General features: G+C 34.0%; 1 long non-coding RNA gene across 3 annotated transcripts in view; it reads right to left on the reverse strand.

Annotated features, from left to right (window-relative positions):
• LOC105731378 (uncharacterized) overlaps window positions 1–22,117 on the reverse strand; it is a 168,501-nt gene that overhangs the window by 87,977 nt on the left and 58,407 nt on the right. For 2 of the 3 annotated variants that reach the window (XR_010345391.1, XR_010345389.1), the window contains exon 2: window positions 14,212–14,328. This is a non-coding gene — a long non-coding RNA (uncharacterized LOC105731378). The remainder of the gene's footprint in view (window positions 1–14,211; window positions 14,329–22,117) is intronic. The other variant, XR_010345390.1, reaches the window with a different exon arrangement.

Raw genomic sequence — 22,117 nt, forward strand, 5'->3', positions numbered from 1 at the left:
CTATGATGTCTGGTTCCAGAATCTACATTAGAAATCACATTCTACCACCACTGCCTGGAGGTCAGACCAATCATTCACATGCACATATAGGTCAAAAACTCTACCAGACAAAATGATTTGGAGCTTGTTTCCTGCAGCCAATATTTATAAAATTCAACTGTGTCTATGTCCTGTGGACATGGGGAAAAACATTTTTTCCTCTTGATATGTGTTCACTCTGGTTGGACAAATAAGGAATGCATATCATGCTTAAAGCTCACACAGTAAACAAATAAGTCTTTGTGTCTCCCTGATTTGTCATTTTGTATCTCATTCCAGATTGTGGTGGGAGTTCATCTCACTGGATTAAAATTTGCTATGACCTCTCTGAGATGAAACTCCTCAATTTGGGCCACATAATTAGTATAACTACATAATTTATCATTTATACTAGAATATATTTACATGTAAAGGGAGGTACTAAATTTATAATTTTTGAAAAACTTTTATCAAAAATTCATTTTGCTCTATTGGTAGGCTTATGAAATAGTTCTGTTCAGAAACAATTTTCAAAAAATGTTTCTAAAATTAAAATAGCATGTATCCATGTACACTGCATGCAGCATTTTCTTATATTTTAATGTTTCTAAGTGAATCTGATTTTGTATTTTGCTGAAGAATTGTGTTTCTAATTGTTTTATTTTTTTAATAAAAATGTATTCAAAATTATTCAAAGTGATATATTATGGCCAATAAATTTGAAATCAGTAACAATTTCCTTGCCCTTTTATTCTGTAAGCCATATTTCCAATTGAGAAAATATCATCACAGGTATTAGTGACAATCAGAGAAAACCCTGCTAAATTGAAACTAATAGTAATTCCATTATATATTTGTATACATATACATACATAAATGTACATTTGTTTCATTACAAGTGTCTTTCTTTAGAAGATACTTTACAAGATGAAACTCCTTAGTTTGCTTGTCTCTATTCATTATTCATTTATAACCAAAATTACTGCAGTATTTTAGATCTTCTTAATTTTATTTTATTCTGTATAGAATACAAATTTATCTAGTTAAAAATTAAAGCTCCATCAAAATATTCTTTCAAGTTAAAATATTCCAAAGCATAAGCATAGAATTTCAAAATTAAATCCAATATATCAATTGAACTCGTAACTTGTTCAGTTGGTCTCTTGCTTTGGTGATGAACATTTTTAAAGTTTCTATTTTCAAGTATTTTTATTTTTGGTAACTGCAAATTAACGCAGGATTCAAAAGGTAAACTTTTAACACTGCATTTGTTAAATGTTTGGTTAAAAATTTCTAACTGATTTGAAAAAAGGCAAACAAAATCTAGAGGATATGTTTACCAATAAAAGGATGAATATCATTATGAAACACTTAGGTAGATTTACAAAATAGGTCTTCAAAAGCTTACATATTTCTAAACCACAAATGATAAGCAACAAAGAAAGAAAGAATATACTGTCATACTGATGCACTATAATTAATTCAACTTCAACTTTGTCTTAAAGATTCTGTTATTTAGTTTTTTAACTGTGTGTATATGCAAATCTTTATAAATTTTTCCAACCAGCATTTTAATTTTGATTGGTAGGATATCAACTTTAGTGGCTGCAACCATGAATTATGACTGCACTACAACCAATTTCAAGTGCATCACTGCTCCACTGGTTTCTTAATGTAGTAGAACATTGTTTTTCCCATGAAAATGTACTTCCTTCAAATAAAAATGTATATTCTTACAGCAAAAGAACAGAGTGTAATTTCAAAATTAAGCATGTTAATTGAATTATTAGTTATGTCAGATTTTTTAGTTCAACAGAATAATTTTTCAAAATTTTACTTTCATTTTAAGAATTGAAATAAACAGTTAATTATAATTAATTAAGTACAATTAGTTAACTAAATTAATTAAGCCACAATTGTATTTAACTAATTTTCTAATTTCTGAAGATGCTGATAGAAAACTGACATTATTTATGTTTGTCAAGTTAGAAAATACTAACAGTTATTGTTTAACATTTCCTACATGCACAGGAAAACACTGAACAAAAAATAAGTGAAATTAACTTAGAAAAACTATCATTTGATCTAAATTATTTGAAGTATAATTTGAGAAAAGTGTTCCAATGAATGATATATAACTTGATTTGCTCATGTTGCATGGAAGCACTCTTTGGAAACAGTGATTTAGAAATAAGTACTAACTTTTGCAGTAGGTATTGAGAGTTTTTAAGCAGATGTATAGCTTTTGGTTTTTACGTGCCCGTGATATTGGGATGGTTACCTGATAGACATTAATGTTCATAATTTTTTTGTGTGAGTTATGTGGTCATAATCAAGCTTTTTGAAAATAGAAATTTAGTAATTTTTATTAAAAGTATCTCCACTTTTTTCAGATTGCTGCTGAGATATTTCATGACTCCCTCCCCAAAAAAGTGACCAAACACTAGTAACTAAGTATTTGCAGATTATAAAATAAATGACAGCTCCATTCTAGTGTGTGCTCAGACTGCTTTGTTTACCTTCAGCCTCCATTTCTCCTCCTTATTTCACAATCCCATTACCCTTATTTCCACATTTCTCACTCACCTATGGTTAGCAGCATGGCACTTCTGCATCTGTAATGGCACAGCTATATGCTGCTCCCTTAAATACTTCTCCTAGGAATTAAGTTTATTTAATCAGCAACTGCTTTATATGTTCTTCTTAGAAGAGAAGTGTTCATTACACTTATGTTGCATTTGAAAATTGTTGGAAAATGAGAGATTCGTTTATGATCAACTTAAAGATTTAACCATGTGTTAAGAGATAACTATTCCCTGGTAAACAAGAGCTAGCAGAAGCTGGTGGGGTAACATGGAAGCCCAAACTCATCATGACCCATTTTAATGGAGTTTCAATAATAATACTTCATTAAAAAATTTAGAAATCTGGAGCAAATACTCAACTGATAGCACATTGTGACAACAGACATAAAGTAGAAGTTTCCCCAGGCAAAACAAGACTTTGGTCACCTCATATATATAGTGGAATCACAGTGCACTCATTGATTCTAAGAGGAGAGGGCTGTACGAAGGGGTACTTGTACTAGAGGAGAAGGTTGGTCATGGCAGTCACCTTGTTAGACTTGTCCAGAAACAAAGCACTTTTAGAGGTCACAGAAGGATGAACATTACAGTGGAGAATAGGTATAGAGTAGAAAGATGGGTTCTAAACAGCAGGAAAAGCTGGGGTGAACATTTTAGGCCAGGAGAACGTTGGCCTTAATATAGTGGATAGAAAAACTACATGCTATGTCCAAATTTTAACTTCTGTCTTCCTAGCAAGCAGGAACGAATCAAGCTTCCCTTTGTTTATCTTCTACAATCTTGTCTTCAGTGACTGTCAGTGTTAAAGATAAATTTTTATTTTAACTGTGGAGATTATCTTCTTCATTGTTATGGTTTTGTTCCTGTTCATAAAACTATGTTGTTATTAATTGAATGATTATTTTCATGCGACAATGATTTAGAACATAAATAAATATTGAAGGGCATCACCTCTCATTTCCATAGCAACAAATTAAAAGTAAATACTAGTCATTTAAGCATTTCTTTCTTTGATGAATGGGCACATATTAACACACCATCTCTCTAATATTCCCTGGGTAGAGTAAGAATCAAGAACAAATGCCCTTGCCTACAGAACAACTGGAAAATCTGCTTGGTTGGGTTTGTGAAAGGAGTGAAGTGAGGTTATAAATTTACTTGGAGCCAGATTTTGAAGAAGTTTAATTTGTTAGTAAGTAAACACTGGAGGATTTCGAGCATGGGTGTAACATGAGAGAATGATATTCATAGAAAATTCATCCAGCAATCGTTTGCAGTACGCAATTAGAAAAGTGAGAAAGGGACAGGTGGGAAGGTCCATCATTCTGCATGTATCTAGATGAGGCAAAGGACAAGCAAGTCACCTCAGTAAATAATTTAACTAAATTTAATAAATACAGTGGACTCCCTCAAATATTTATTTCTTACTTTTGAAAAAGTTACTCAAACTCTAGACTTGAGTGTGACTCTACATCTTAAAAATACATTACATTTAATGTTTTTCATATTTATTATCAAAAATATGATAATATCAAACAACATAAAGTCCTCTTACTGGAAACTTTTGTGACTTTTTGTTTTTCTACTTACATGGTTAAGAAACATGTTTGGTAGGGGAAATGCTGTTTCTAAAAGAAATGATTATTTCCATGTCCAAGAAGATGATCAATGCCTAAATATTTTAATGAATATAATTCTTTATTAAAGCTGTTAAAAGGCTCATGTAGAAGGACCCAAGTTTATGTCTTAAAATTCATCTTTACATCAATAAATAGTGTATACTGAATGAATGAAATAAATATGCCCATCTTGTGATGTATTCAAATAGAATTGATTTGGCAATTTAGCAACCTATATCTCACTCTCTAAATATGTGTAAAGATGTATACAGGGTTACCTACATGACTTTAGGTATGGAGTTGGGCTTTAAGTTTCTATAGAGTTCTAAGGCTTTATAAATTTATAATTCAAATTAACTATAATACTAATACATCATACAGGGCTTAGATGGATCCACTATATACTATTTTTTTTTAACCATGAAACATGATTTTTAGAAAACTTCACAAAAATACTTGAAGGAATAGTTTCTGCATTATGTCATGGTATTCTATCCTTTTGGGAACACTAAATGTTTTCTACAGGATAGAAGATAATTTTTTAAAAAAGAAATAGTGGATTTTTTGCATGTCAGAATGATTCAAATATTACTGAAATGAAATAGGACAAAAATGTGTCATTAATTTTATGTTATGCTAATTTCACATCAATTAAAGAATGCATGGTAGTTTACCAACCAAGAGCCCTGTTATAGAAAAACACAACTGTATTTTGACTGTTTCAAGAACATCAATGAGATACATATGCATCCAAATAATGCTAAAATTAAAATTGGCATAGAAGGAAAACTATTTTAAAAAGCACAAAGAATTTGTTTAGTCCAACTCTGTTGAATTTTTCCATATGAAGAGACACAGGTCTGCTGTTTTTCTACTTTGAACAACTCACCACAATGGCTTTGCCTAATTAAATTGCTATACGGCAATTGTTTACTCTGACTTTCCTCTAAAATAAAACTGATGGCTTTTGTTTGAAGTGACCCAGATGCATGTTACTTGTGCTTATTCAGCTATACGCATTCACATATGACTGCACTTAATGATGATGCCAGTTTGCTGAGTTTCTTCACAGAAAAGATGGTTTGCCAACTTACCATTGTTAAACAGACCTTACAATCAAACATTCATTTCTGGCTCTGCATATTAGTCTCCAAGCCCAGCGTTAGTCCTAATTTTGTTAGAAACTACCATACTAAAAGTTCTTTCATCACACACTTCTAGGGATAGAGAAAGTGTTCCAGGCTAACATCTTATATTTAAAGGATATGATGTTTTAATGTTCTGGGAAGCATTTTTCTTTTCCCCTAGGAAAGTTTTTCTTCCTTTCCTCTTCTTTTCTTTCTCCTCCTACTCCACTCCTTCCTCCTTCTTTTCCCTCTCCTCCACGTTCCCCTCCTTCACCTCCCTGTCTTCCTCCATTTCCGCTTCCTTCTTCTTCTTTTACAGTTTTTAAGAAATATTTGCACCTGACACACCAATGCCTAGGTAACACTTCTCAACACCACCCTGGAGAGATCATGCAGAGTGCAAGTCAAATCCTATCATTCCTTTGCCTGAAAACCTTAGAGGCCCTTTCTTACCCTGAGGAAAGCCATTGTTTATGAAGTAGTCTAAAAGAATGCTCTTTCCCTAGAGACTGATGATTCACTCTCTCATGCCCTTCAGTTCTTTCTTTAATATTACCTTTTAGCAGGATCTTCCCTGACAATCTTATTTAGAAACCCAGTCCTACCAGTGGTTTCTCATTTCTTTCCCCATTTAAATTTCTCTCTAACCCTAACCATAATTTAATCTGCTATATGCATATATTAATTATTTCATTTATCATTCTTTCTGAATTTGAGTTAATTTCTACAAGTATACAGTAAATATTTGAATTAATAAGATTCTATTAATATTCACCACAAAACAATAGAGTCTAAAAATATTTTTCACATTTTAATACTATTATGTAAAGTATACATGACCTGATGTTGTGTTCAATACAACACCCCCAACACACACACACACACTCTCACTCACATACACAATTTATCCACTTACGGCCATTTAAGAGATGCACCAATTTTGCTTTTTATATTATGTTTCTTATGTGCTGACTTTAGAATTTATCTCACATTAAACTGTTTCCATTATAGTACGTTTCAACACCTAATGATCATTAAAAGAACGAAACAATTTAAACCCTTTTAATGTAAAAATTATAATACATGGTAAATTTAAGTGCACTAATTTAAGAATTCATGGTACTCATAAGAGTAGGAAGTAGTCATCATAGGGATAATGTATGAAAATTATAAGTATCTATGTATATGTACATGAAGATGTGTGTGCAAAATTGGGTCAAATTTAGTAAAAGTAACGTTCGTCCATAGCTTATATAAAAGAAATTGATTTTTTCATTTCCTGTGTCTCTTTGAGGGTAACTAAAGTTAATTCTTGAATTTTTAATAAGAAACTATAATGACAGGATCCATAATTCCCTTCCTTCTCTTTCACACAAACCTTATCAAATCTCATGGCTTCAATTATCACCTCTATTTGTATAATTCCCCAATCTATTTCTTTAATCTTGACCGCTATCATGAACTCCAGTATCACATTTCTAATTGCCTACAGGGCATTTCCATCTGGGAACCTGGGAACCAGTGTATCACTGCAAACTTAACAGAATCTGTGCTTACCCCACACCTAGCTCCTCATCCATTTACTTAAAAAGAAACAAAGGAAGAAAGAAAGGTGTGTCCTGATTTACCACGCATGCATTTTACGCTGAAAAATCTCTCTCCTTTATAAAGACTTTTAAATTTCTAAGAATTTTTCCTGAGTAATTATTCCTTTAGCTCTTATTCCATTCCAACATTCATTTGTACATATTCTCATCTTTATCTTTTCTGCCTATATTATTATAATCATTTGTAACTATTTTGCCTTTCTTCTTCTCTTAGCTACCACCAAAATGTGAGTCCAATTTATTTTTTAAAAATACATGATTTTATGCTAGTTTTGTGATCAGAATTTAAGCAAATATATTCTTGGAAAGACTCTTGACTCCATGGGAAAAATTAAAAATGTTCCAAACTAATCGCTTTCTAGTATTAAACAAAAACTGTTATTCAGGCCCAAATGTTATTGATACTGTTCTCTGAATATATCTAGTTATTGTACTTCCCATTTTGCATTGCTGCTTTTATAAACTGCTTGGTTCCTACCCAACCTTCCGGGTTGTACTGAAATTTTATTTCTGCTGTGACGTCTTCTCTAATCATCCTGACCCATGATAATTTCACTCTCTCAGGATATCTGGGCCTCGTTCTGAATCTGTCATTGGCTATGTGACCTTTGACGTAACATTCTGCATATCTGCAAATGAGACAGAGTTGGGTTACATAGTCTCATATGTTTACCACAGAAAATTAAAAAAATTTACTATATATTTCATTTATTTATCTTGCATTTGACTGTTTCTTGACTGTTTCTCATTCCTATTTAATGACTTAATTTTCCCAAATTGCAAGTTCACTAGTGATAGCGATAACATAATTACATTTCTATTTTAGCACCATAGTTACGCTTGCAGAGTTAAGGAAAATTTTTAAAAGTTCTGAATTAGTGAAATTTCAAAATGTCAGCTGCCACACCTGATAAGCCTCAATAACATTATTTGATTGTAAATTGGCCTACTGATTCCAGGATACTGAATCTACTGGGAGCCAAATCTCTGAAGCTCTTCACAGTTATGACTTCTGAGGCCCAGATACTCAGGAAAACTTTGCTGAATTACAGGGAAAGTTTAGCCAGGACAACAAAGAGTAGTATTGGAAATGATGTGGTTATCTTTTCCCTTACAACTTACTTTCTCAACATGCCTAACCTACATATTCAACAGTTGGTGCATGTGCTCTCTCTCTCTTGTTCTCTCTCCCTTTTGTCAGTTTCCTCATTCCCCGGCCTCTCACTGTTGCCTTTACCTTTTCTGATTGCTACTTTTATGCACGGCTGTTTCTTTGAACTAGAATTATTACAAGTTGTAAGTAGCTTCATACTAGCCAGTATTTTGATAAAGCTGTTTCTTCTGCAGAATGATAGAACAGATAGACGCTTATGAGTATTGTTGAATTACTGCAGTTTTGAGAAATTTATTCACCTAAATATTCCTTTACTGAGCATGTACTATACACAGGGCAAGGTTCTAACAGCACAAATATGATTCAATCTTGTCTTCAAGGACCCTATCTGGTAGAGGAGTTCTTAGATCTATAGATCTATAGTCATTAGATCTACAATGAGCATTATATCTATGTCAGCAGAGGCAAAATATCATAAAGTTTCAAAGGAGACAATGATTATAAACAAATGGAAACATTTAAAAAAGCCTTTATGAAAGACTGGTAGCATTTTGATGGGGCAAGGGAGTGGAAAGGACTTTAGAAGTGGGAATAAGACTAAAGGAAAAGCTCAGAGGAAAGACAAGAGGAGATTGACGTGACATATTGTATGGAGCCTTTGACCTAGAATAGGCTGGAACTGCCATAGAATTTACAAAGACGTTTTTAGCAGGGGTCACATCCTCAGTCATACTTTTGGTACTGTCCACTTTCTCTAGATTCTAAATCATTTTGTGATTGATGTTCATACCATGGTCTCACAGGTTATTTGCAGGAATTTGTACTGTTTCTCTCTATGTCCAAACAAAATCATTCTTTCTAGTGTAAGCTACTTCTTCTCCATGGTTAGAGTTATCACTAAGCGTAAAGGAATTTCTGAGTTCCCAAGCTAATGCTGTTTGGTGGGTTCTCTTCTTAAATTTTAAATAGTTTTCTATTTAAAAAATAAAGCGCATATAGTGAAGAAAACACAGAATGAGTCAAGAAGGTTTTTTTTCAGCCCCTTCTAATTGTAACTGTCTTATCCCTATTTGCATCACATGCTCTGTGTGTGAGTTTGGGTGGGGGAAGAGAAAATGATTTCAAGTTAATATGCTTTAAAAGATAAAGAGCCTCCGAGAGGGGAGAAAATAATACTCTTTCTGCATAAAGTATGATTCAATGTGTTCAAAATTGTGTTCAAAAAAGGCACAATTTTATGCATAAATATTTTTCTTTGTGATCTCAGTTTTTAAAAGGGAATGAAGTTAAAGAATGACTGATGTGTTCTTAGTGCATTTATATATAGCTATATCTTAATTTTCAGAATGATTTGTGAAGATTCATAAAACAGCTTCAGTGACATCATCAAAAGCTGCCCCTTGACAATTTTTCTGGTCCTTTCCACATTTCCTCTAAAATCTATGATGAAAAGTTCTTCCTCTTTTTAGAGAATTCTGTTCACACAGTGCTATTGGGACACACATGGAAAAAAAAATAGATGAGAAAGTCCTCTATTGCTTTTTTTTTTAAAATAAACTGCAATCTGGTAATTCTTTACTTTTCTCTGTACCTGCTTCCTCATTAGTCAAGTGAAATGATAATACTTCTGCACTTTGGAAATTTGTGGAAAGACTCTAATTCAGAAATTTTTCTGTTTTAAAATGTATAGAGGGAGGCAATTATATTAATTATATTTGAAACATAGTGATAATGAACACAATCTCCCCATCACCAGTACAGGAAGTCTCAAATGAGAATTAGGCAGTGCATATTTCAAATTTAAACAATGAAATGGACTCTTAACCTTTCTGATTTCATCTAAAATGCTGCTTCCCATTGTGTTCTTAATTTGATCCCATTGCTTATGACATTTTTGGCTTCAAGTGTGGTTTTACAGTTTGGATGAGCTGCTAAACTTGGCACTGAATATGTTATAAAAATAAAGAGGAAAAAACTATTTATTTCTCCCTAGGATCAAGGGAGTTTGAAAGAGTATGAATATATTATGCTAATATATATGTGTAAATTTATGAAAGAAAATATTTAATATTTATTTGTTTTCAATGTGTGTCTATGGAAAGGAGTGGAGACATCTCATCTTACTAATTTGCTTTGTTAATGTGGAAAAATATTGACTCAACAATGGCCAATATATATAAAAATGGGAACATAAGCAGAACAACAAAGGTTTCACACTGCGTTTCATATCTATCCACTGAGCTGGCATTCTCAACTAATCCATTTTAGAAAGCACATACAGTAAGATGCATTTTCCCCTTTTAGTCATGAAAACAGAAGTCTTATTGGCCATTACATGCTGCTTTACTCCTACTTAAACTGTAAGATGTTTTCCATCATGTTCTGTTTAACTGTGTATAGATAAACTGAATGTCCAATTAACATACACTGCAGAGCAAAAGCCTCATTGTACATGTGTGTGCAAATTGTAGAATCACAAGATTGTTCTTCTCTGTGTGGAATCCCTGTGATAGGTATAGATACCTTCTACAAACTCAAATGTACTACAAACCTGAAGAAAATTGATTCCTTTTCTCTGACAAAAAGATAAAAAAAAATTTCTTTGATAATTTAAGCAAATAAAACTTTAGGAGAATAAATTAAGTAGTCAAAAATGCTTAATATAAAATAGAAACTTTTGGGAGTATATTTATATAATAAACACATTATATACTAATTTACCTAACTACCTCTTTCCATCAATAGATAATTAGATAGACCCACACTTTATATAGAATATGAAATAACACCAATTTACTAAAATTGCTTGTTTCCCCCAACTTCCACTCCATTATGCATTTTTGGGATCTGGCTAAGGAAAAGTTGAGTGGGCGTATTTGAGTTCCGTTGGATGGGCTTATGTGGTGTTACTTCTTTGTGGGATTGTTATTTTTGTCAAGGTGTTACAAGCTAGTAAGTGGTAGAGTTAAGATTCAAGTCTGTGTGTTTCAACAGGTTAACTTTACCCTTATACTATATGACCTTTCATACCTTTGGTGCTCAATCCCCAAGGTTGGAAATATTTATTTATTTATTCATTTAATTTTAATTGACAAATAGCAATCTTATATTGGTGGGGTGTAATGTGAAGTTTTGATCTTTGTATACATTGTAGAGATACTCAATCAAGCTAGCATATCCATCACCTTACCAATTTATCAGTTTTTGTGCATGTTGTGAGAATGTTAAAAATATATCTCCTTTGAGAAAATTTGAAATACATAACACACTATTATTAACTGTGGTCATCATGCATGTTAGTAGATCACTAAAACTTATTCCTCCACTCCTACTGAAACTTTGTACCTTTTGATCAACATCTCTTTTTTTCCTATCTTTACTGTATGTGTATATATATATATATATATATATATATATATATACACATACACATACAGTAAAGATATATATATATATACCATCTTACATCTGTACTATATATACAGTTCATAACATAACATAACAGTATTTATGGTAGACACCTAGTAACCACAAAGAAAAAGATTACAGAAGATACACAAATGAGAAACAGATAAAAACAAAACAAAACAAAACAAAAAACTTAGCAACACAGAAAACCACCAAACCACAGAGTAACAAGAGAGGAAAAAAGGAAAAAAAAAACATATCTCAAAAACCACCAAAAAACAATGAACAAAATGTCAGGAGTAAGTCCTAACTTATCAATAATAACCTTGAAGGTAAATGGATTAAGTTATTCCATTAAAAGACAGAATGACTATGAAAGCAAACAAACAAACAAACAAAAAGCAAGACCCAACTGTATGACTCACCTTACTGTTAAAAACAAACATAAACTGAAAGTGAAGGGATAAGAAAAGGTATTCCATGCAAATAGAAAACGAAAGCAAAGAGAGGTAGCAACATATGCCTGATAAAGTAGACTTTAAGTAAACAATTGTAAAAAGAGACAAAGAAAATTAAAGTATCATCATAAAGGGATCAACTCAACAAGAGAATATAATAATTGTAAGTGTATATGCATCCAAACTGGAGCACCCATTATATAAAGCAAATATTAATAGATCTAGAAGGAGAGAGGTAGACTACAATACAATAATAGAAGGGGACTTCCACACCCCACTTTCAGCAATGGACAGATCATCTAGACAGAAACTCAACAAAGAAACGTTGGATTTAAACTGAACTTTATACCAAATGGACCTAACAGACATCTACAGAACATTTCATCCAACAGCTGCAAAATACACATTAATCTCAACTGTACATGGGACATTCTTCAGGATAGTGAGAATGTCAGGCCACAAAACAAGTCTTAACAAATTTAAGAAGACAGAGAAGTATATCAAGTATTTTTTAGACTACAATGGCATAAAGCTAGAAAGCAACAAGAAAAACTTTGGAAACCTTACCAGTACATGGAAATTTAAAAACACACTCCCAAATTATCAATAGGTCAGTGAATAAATTTAAGAGAAATTAAAAAATTCTTTAAGGTGAGTAAAAATGGAGACTCATCATACCAAAATCTACGGAACACAGCTCTAAAAGGGAAGTTCATAGCAGCAAACACCTGTATCAAAAAAGATTTCTGGGGCCAGGCATGATGGTTCATGCTTGTAACCCCAGCACTTTGGGAGGCCAAGGTGGGTGGATCACGAGGTCAGGAGTTGAAGACCAGTCTAGCTAACATAGTGAAACCCTGTCTCTACTAAAAATACAAAAAGTTAGCAAGGCATGATGGTGGGCGCCTGTAATCCCAGCTATTTGGGAGGCTGAGGCAGGAGAATTGCTTGAACCTGGGAGGTGGAGGTTTTAGTGAGCCGAGATTGCACCATTGAACTCCAACCAGGGTGACAGTGCAAGACTCCATTTCAAAGAAAAAAAAGAAAAAAAAAAGAAAGAAAGGAAGAAAGGAGGAAGGAAGGAAGAAAGGAGGAAGGAAGGAAGAAAGGAGGAAGGAAGGAAAGAAAGAAGGAAGGAAAGAAAGAAAGTCTAACAAGTAACCTAAGTCTAACATGCACCTCAAGAAACTAAAAAAGTAAAAAAATTTTTTGAAATTAAATAAGTCCAAAATTGGTAGACAGCAGTAATAAAGCTCAGAGGAGAAATAAATGAAATAGAGACTGAAAAAAACAATTCAAAAGATCAAAGAGATGAATAATTAGGTTTTAAAAATATAAATAAAATCAACAAATATTTAGCTAGACTAAGAAAAAAGAGAAAAGACTCAAATAAGAGATTAAACAAATGATACACAACTGATACCACCAAAACTGATGATAGAGATAGATGATAGATAGATAGATAGATAGATAGATAGATAGATAGATAGATAGCATGGATATTTGATTTTTTTTAAAGGCAGATATTCTGCCCTTAGCCCTGTGCCAGCATTTGACACTACATTTTGCCTCCATCTCTGGCTCCAACACTTTATGGAGCTTTATTGAGCTTGCTGCTCATTGTTGCCCTGGCTGTGCACTACACTCTGTAAAATCGACTATCTGCCTTTGCTGGACAAGATCTTTGCTTATGATCTTCTCTTAGTCTTAAACAGCTTTGACCAAACATATTGGTACTGGTCTTTGCTAATTGCTTCAGATTTGACAAAACAAAACAAAAAAAGCTACTATCAACAAAGACAGTCTAAAACTTTGAAAACAAGTTGAAAAGACTCATCTATTCAAATAATTTTAAAAATTAGTTACAATTCTTGAAAACTTGAAATTCTCCCAATTCTTACATCTCTCATATGACAGAATTTGAAAATATTCCTAATTATGACAGCAATCTGAAATATTTACCTGTCACTGACAATAAAGAGTTGTGATGGTATAAGAAACTTTACTAAACTATCAATAATGAAACATAAATTTTGATGACTCATGCTATAGTAAAAATGAATTCTTTTATACTCTTTATTGAAAACGACATTGCAACATAATTGTCATGTAAAGAGGTAAACAAAGAGTATGTAGGCAAAAAAATAAGAAAAAATATTAGAAAAGCTTGTTAGGTAATTAATAAAAATGTTAGTTTTCTGAGCATGTTATCTTTTAAAAACATGTAATTAGCAGTGAGATATTTTACCATTTTAAAGAAAAATTTACTCTGTACCTGCTTACATTAATAATGTTATACATTCTGTTACTCAAAGAGAGTTTTCAAAGTTGCAATAGATTCTGCCTCCACAAAATTTAGATCAGTCCTTGGATAGATGCTGTTTTATTCACTCTGCAGACAGAAAGAGACAAATAGAGTAATACTATGTAAATAACCTTTTCCAATGTTACACAGCTAGGAAGAGCCTGAGCAGGCACATATATAACCCAATAAATATGACTCTAGATTTTGTGCTATTAACCAGGAATCTGAGACTTGTCAATTTTGACTGTACATTCAAATCTCCAGGGCAGCTTAAAAATACCAATGCCTGGGGTCCATCTCTGACCAATGAAATCATAATCTCTTGGGATCTGAACCCTGGTATTTTGTAAAAGCTCCCCAGGTGATTCTAATGTTTAGCCAAGTGTGAGACTCACTGCATTAAACCTATCTTATCAACAAAAGGTGTTGGCTTTTGTGATGGAACTTTAAACATTTTTAAGGCAGTTATGCTATATGAGCAGTCTGACTGCAGGAAGCTGTGCCAACAAAATTTTCAAGGAATTTGTAATATCATCCCTGATTTGCGTCCCTATAGCCCTCTTATCTTCACAGCTGGCATTACTTAGTGTCCATATGCACACTCAGTTCTAGCCCGGTTATGGGAACAACATTGTTCTCAGAAGCCTAAAGAAACAGAGATCTGTGTCATTAGTCACATTTTATCCATTATCTGTAGCCAATCCACTTTTCACTCTCTGCCCTAGTAGTCTATGATCACATTTAGTAATTATTTAGCTTTACACTTGCTTCCACTTGACCAACTGCCCACAATGTATGCTTATTATTTACTTTTCAACATTCTCTTTAATATTTATCAAATTATTTCATATATCATCTTTATGTCATTTTACTTCCTGGATTCTTTATGCAAATACGCAAGTGTATATCTCACAAGATAGTTTATCTTTAATATATGTGTAGTTCTTTTTGAATTATCTTGCAAATCCAAGATTAGAGTTCATTTTAGATTGGAAGGTAAAGATGAATATTTTAAGTATGTGATGAAAAGTTAGTAAAAATATTGAAAAATGATTAGGAAGAAATGTATGTTAACTTATAAAATATATATATTTTTTCATTTATAGGTACAAGTGATTGCTCCTTGCTAGGTAGATCTGCCCCTCTCTACTCTTTGTCAGTCAGCACTATGCTAAACACCTTTTTTGCTTCAGATGTGTAGATGTGATTATGTTATACTATTTACAATATCCTACATAAAAGAGGAAGTGAAAAACTGAAAAAAAAAAACAGGATTTAAACTTTTTTTTCCTCTCAGTATTTAAAAACATGAATGCCACAATCTTCTTTGTGTCCTCATCAACAGCATAATGCTGAGCATATATTAAGATTTCAAAAGATGTAGCTGAACGTGCCACAGTGGTCTGTGATCTTTCCTGTCACCTGGCCCAGGCAGAGGAACTTCTTGCATCATGTCAGGAGCACATGTGGCATCACTGGAGACATTCACGGTAATTCCAGGGTGTGAATTGATATTTACCAGGGCATCATATTCCTGCTGAGCTAGTACATATTTATTTCTCTTTGCTTTTTTACTTCATTTTGATCTCTATTTGACACATTTCTTTCATATTTCATATATACACAAGACTGGATCATTAGTCTTAAAAACCACATACTAGAAATTCTTGACAACTTCAACATAGGTATACCACTAATGTGCTTCAGCGCTGAGAGTATAACAAGCAAAAAGGAAAACCCAGAGTGTTATGCTAATTGAGCTCCTTGTCTTTGGGAGGAAACATCAGGAGCGGGGATAGAATATTTATTTGCAATATCAGACACATGACAAGTACTTAAGTATTTTATTGATTATGAATTACATTTTAGCTGGCCTAGTTGGTAACCAATTGACTTAACATCAAAGAGAGAAAAGTAGATGGCAAGTAAGACTTTTAGGGCAAGATATTTAATTAGTTCTAACTCTAAAGAATACCATACAGCCATAAAAAATGATGAGTTTGTGTCCTTTGTAGGGACGACATGGATGAATCTGGAGACCATCACTCTCAGCACACTGACACAAGAACAGAAAATCAAACACCACATGTTCTCACTCATAGGCGGGTATTGAACAATGAGAACACATGGACACAGGGAGGGGAGCATCACACACTGAGGTCTGTTTGGGGGTGGCTAGGGGAGGGACAGTGGTAGGTGGGGAGGTTGGGGAGAGAGAACATGGGGAGAAATGCCAGATATAGGTGACGCGGAGATGGAGGCAGCAAACTACCTTGCCATGTATGTACCTATGCAACAATACTGCATGATCTGCACATGTACCCCAGAACCTAAAGTACAATTAAAAAAAAGAAAAAAAAACTACAAAAACGATAAGCATAAAATAATAGTTATTTGGCCATGTTACTTTGTGTAATTCATTTGGACATCCGACTGATATGAGCTGTGTGACATTTATTAGCATCATTTTAATGAAATCAGAGAAAAATTTATATCTTTTGTTTACTCTTTTTCTTGACATTGTAGTATAACCTTAATGAAATATAACATTAAAAAAGTATTTTGGTTTTCATTATTCTTAGAGTCCCAGAAGAACAGATCAAGATAGGGATTCTGGAGAAGTGGCCTGGTTCTTAGGGCAGAACAGGATGGTGAGGTGATGACTGATCATGGAACGGAGGATGATTCAAAAGAGGGATTCTGAGTTGAAGAGCCAACATGTAGTCTAATCAGCTTCTTTTCGACTGGCTAGAAAGGGGAACTGGACTCAGGTAGAAGACAATATGTCAGAGAAAGCATGAAAACCAACCAGAGGACGAGTATGAAAGCAAAAGGAAGCACATAGGGCATGTGCAGATTCCTGGGGCCCTGGGTCCAATTGTGTCAGGAACCTGCTTCTTCAGCTGTGAAATAGAACACTGAAGGGAGCCCAATGAGCTTGAATTTCATGTCTGTGGAGCAGATCCTTCTTACCATAGCCTTTTCTAGATTAGAAAACAGCAATTTAGGGAGGTTTAGTTATTTATGAGATCACACGGCTAGTTAATGGGAATTCTAGTATTCTAACTTAAGTCTCCATATTTTCTCCTCCGATTTCACTGTGATTTGCATATGTCTGTTGTCTCTGTCTTTACTCTTATTCTTCTTATTCCTCTCCACATTGACCTCAGACTTACTTATTTTTAAAACCAGGCTTGATCATAGTAATTCATAATTTAAAACAATTTATGGTTTCCCATCATAAAGTTTAAATTCCTTCACATAGCCGACAAAGTCCTCTGATGGTCTGGCTTTTGCTACCTGTGCAGCCTCCGTTTGCATGCCCCAGACTGTCCTCCTTGATCAAAATCTCTATCTCTTTCATCTCGAGCGTGGCACCTTGCTTGTTAATAAGGTCATGGAAATATGTGGCTGTAACTATTACTGCACTTGTGGTATTGAAGATAGATATTGTTTGGGTGACATTCACTCATCTGAATATTATCTTTTCTTTACAACACAATCTCCAAGAACTTTATGTATATTATCAAAGCCTCACAAAATCCTACAATGTTGCATAGACATCAAACAACTACTACAATGAGTAAATAAATAAGCATAAACTTTATGTTCATTTTTTTCTATGCCTACTATTGTCTCATTGGAGAACATTCATCCTCAAAACTAAGAACCTCACGTGAGAGTTAATCTCTCAGTAATAAACACATTTTTATCCGGAGGGTTGTACCCCAAATACTCTACATTGAACATAATTCCTGTAAGATGCATTTTTCTCAAGGCAGATTATCAGCTGCTTATATTTTCCCAGGACATATGTGTTCTTAAGAGCCTATCTTAATTGAGTAATTGATTAATTAGCACTTTTCTACTTTCACCACGGAGTGAGAATTTAGAGGGTATTACTGTGCTAATAAGCTCACACCTTTCCTATTTTAAACTGTTTTCAATTTTGGGAATACAAATCCCTAAGACAAGAAAAATAAATTTGAAATCCTTTCCCCCACGCAAAATGCAAAGTAGGTCACCCCACCTGTTTCTACTTGACTAGCACATCTGCTGAGGAGCAAGACATTTTCCTCTCATGGTTCTGTTTCAAATCTACAATGTATTTGTTGGGGAATTTAATATCATATTATATCAAGTAGCAAAGAGCACTAAGTCACAGACAGATTAAAAAAGAGCTAAAAGTTCTTAGTCCATTTTGTGCTGCTATGACAGAACACCTGAGACTCTAATTTATTTATTTATTTTTTAGATGGAGTCTTGCTCTGTCACCCAGGCTGGAGTGCAGTGGTACGATCTCAGCTCACTGCAACTTCTGTCTCCCAAGTTCAAGTGATTCTCCTCCCTCAGCCTCCTGAGTAGCTGGGACTATAGGACATCTCACCACGCCCAGCTAATTCTCTAATTTTTATTAGAGACAGGGTTTCACCATGTTGGCCAGGATGGTCTCCATCTCTTGACCTCCTGATCTGTCCTCCTCTGCCTCCCAAAGTGCTAGGATTACAGGGTTAAGCCATCACACTTAAAGGCCAAGAGACTCTAATTTATAATGAACAGGAATTTACTGGCTCGCAGTTCTGCAAGCTGGGCAGTCTAAGGTACAAGGTAAGGCACTTGCAGTTGTGGTGTCTGGTGAGGCTGTTCCCTTCTTCCAAGATGGCACCTTGCACATGCATTCCAACATGGCAGAAGGCATAAAGGTAAGAAAGAGTCCACTCCCAAAAATTCTTCTCTGCCCTCATGTTCTAGACCACCTCCCATTAAAACCCACTTCCCTACACTGTTGCATTGGGTCTTAAGTTTCCAACATATGAATTTGGGGGGGACACATGTAATTATAGCAAGGCCCAAGCCTCATTTCCTCATTTGACAATTCTCAAGTGTATGTATGCTCATTAATAAACAATAACCAATGTAATTTCTATTATGATTTTTTAAAAATTTGTTCTAGAAATCACTCTTCAAGATAACCACTCTCTAGGAGAGCCCTGACTGGAGGAATGTTAGGTTCAGTTGAGTGCATCAGATGAGACATTATGAGGATGTGAACCCAAAATGCATAAAACAGAAGAAATTTGTCATTCACAGGAACCAGAGAGGTTATAGGCATTTATGGGAGACGGAGGGGAAGTCTAGAAGTTATAGAAAACTCAACCAGCAGGTGGGAAGAGAGACAGACAGGACTCGTGGGAGGGTGTTAACCCTTAAAATTCCCTGCAGGTTTGTCGATTGTATATATTTAGAATACAAACAAATAAATATATATAAATGACATACAAAGAAAACACACATGTAGGGGGAACTTATTTGCATGACTCTTGTGTTGACAATTGGGTTTTATGGTGGTCAGCAATTGTGGAATGTGTAGGGTTTGGGGTATGGAATGAGGAAGAAACAGTATATCGCAAACAACCACACAGGGAGGTAAAGTTTTAACTAGGTCGGAGGTGATGGGATACAATTGGGTTTCAGACATCTTCTGTCAAGCTTAAAAATGGATGCCAAAAGCAGCAATTATATAAAACAATTTATGGCACCAATTGAATTATGGCACTATACATGTAGTGAAGAGTTGCATGTTCATAGATAGCCAGTACATTTAAGAAAAATTAAGTGGAGATACTCTTTTACAAAATTAGTCTTCTGAAACTTGACAAAATATACAGAATGATAGATAATTTATCTAACAGAACCAGTGCTTCTCGGAAGAAAAGCTCTGCCATGGAATGGGTTTTCTTTAATAGGTTTGTAACGAACTGCAGGTGGTAGTCTAGGGCTATGCTGAATTATGAGGTTATTAATGATATTGGAGGAAAAAGCAAGTCATCAGCAAGAAAGTTTAATATGCCTTGACTTTAATAAAATGTTTCCATATCTATAAAAAATAGAATTCTGTACATTTTAAGTGGAGAAAAGGTAAAACAGTATTAAATATATTTTGTATACAAATAAATAAATACAGATAAATGACATATAAATGTAATAGGTAAATAAATATATAGGGTATATAATTGTACCACAAAACTGACATTTCATCTATGTTTATAAAACTCACTTTAAAGAGGTAAAAATAACATTCCCTAAAATGTTCCTTTAAAAGAACTATTTATAAGTCACAAAGTTAACAAAATTATTATATTTATTATTGACTGACATACATATATTACTTTCTTAGACTTCATTTTTTTCTCAAAAATGAGTGGTTAGATATAATCGCCTGCTAAAAGGTTAATATTTCACTTTCGTGTTACGCATTACTTCTTTTTGTTTACTCTGTAATACTGTAAGTGAAACTTGGTAATAAGAGAAGACTCCTCCCATAATTCTAAGACATTAGGTAGTAAACTAGCCACAAAAGGACTTATATCAGAAGTCTGTGGAAGGCATCTTAAATGACAGAGTACCATCCAGGTCAAAAGTTGGAAGAGCAGGGAGAGAAAATCTAGTTATGGTATGTGTATCTGAAACAAAGATGTTATACATGTAAAGATATAATGTGTTTACTGCTGTACATGGTGCTCAGGAAACAAAAAGATAGTCGTGGATCTAAAGTATGTCATTTTAACCCAGTACTTTCAAGGGGAATAGATGCTAAACGCAGACAACTGAAGAGAACCACATTCTATTTGAAAGTAGAAGTCTCAAAATGACACTTGTAATTTCATGCTGTTGGTAGACCATTTCATGGTTCTTGTTGTGATTCCTTTCTCACAAGGAACCATCAGAGGAAGCATTCGCCTTCCCATGTTTATTTCCCAAAGGAGCTGACCAAAATGGAAGTTGCTGTGCCTAAGACTTTGGCATTTATTAGAGTCTATTAATTGCCTTATAAATTTATGTGTTTATAAAGATATGTGTTGTGAATTTTTAAATTGGCTTTCTGGCTTAACTATCAGACTCATTTGGACTTGGTTAATATAAAGCAATCTTCTCAATCTACTCAACTCTGGGTGATCAAGGCACTCAAAACATCTGAGTGCTCAAAACATCTGAAATGCTCAAGAAATAATTATGTATCATGGTCTATTCATAATTCTTGTATCATCCTATAATAAGCTGCCTGAGCAGCAGTCAACTCCCTAGATCGTATCTTTATCTCATCTTATTCTAGGTGGAATAGTCAAAATAAAATAAAAAGAAATTCCATCAGTCATAATGTTTTAGAAAATTTTTTCCACTCTGCTTTGAAAATAAATATAAAATTAGGAAAAATTCAGTATAGTAAAAATTATACTTAGAGGCAGTGACTGTAACCTTCTGTACTGGAACCTAACCACAAAATTGTATTAACACACCCTGGCACCAGTTCTTATATCATGCTTCCTTTCTTATTAGTTCTTAAAGCAATGATCATGGAGACATTAACAAGGAAACTTTACAAAATATACTATTTCTTTCCTATAATTAATGGGCATGTTTTGACTGAATGGACCTTGAGCCAACTTCTCAATAGAGCGGTCTAGTGCCTCTTAAAGAGGAAAAATTTTTCTACCAGGTGACATTTGGCAACATCTGGAGGCATTTTTGTCTGCTAGAACTGGAGTAAGGGGTGCTATTAGCATCTAGTTGCTAGAGGCCAGAGGTGCTGCTAAATATCCTATGTGCAGGACAGCACCCACACAAAAGAATTATCCTGTCTAAAATATTGGCAGGTGTGGTGGCTCATGCCTGTAATCCCGAACTTTGAGGGGCTGAGGTGGGTGGATCACATGAGGTCAGGAGTTCGAGATCAGCCTGGCCAACATTGTGAAACCTCATCTCTACTAAAAATACAAAAATTAGCTGGGTGTGGTGGTGCATGTCTGTAATCCCAGCTATTTGGAAGGCTGAGGCAGGAGAATCACTTGAACTGGGAAGGCAGAGGTGGCAGTGA

The sequence above is a fragment of the Aotus nancymaae genome, unplaced genomic scaffold, assembly GCF_030222135.1.
Source record: "Aotus nancymaae isolate 86718 unplaced genomic scaffold, 86718_ANA_hifiasm-v0.15.2.pri h1tg000033l, whole genome shotgun sequence".
NCBI lineage: Eukaryota > Metazoa > Chordata > Mammalia > Primates > Aotidae > Aotus > Aotus nancymaae.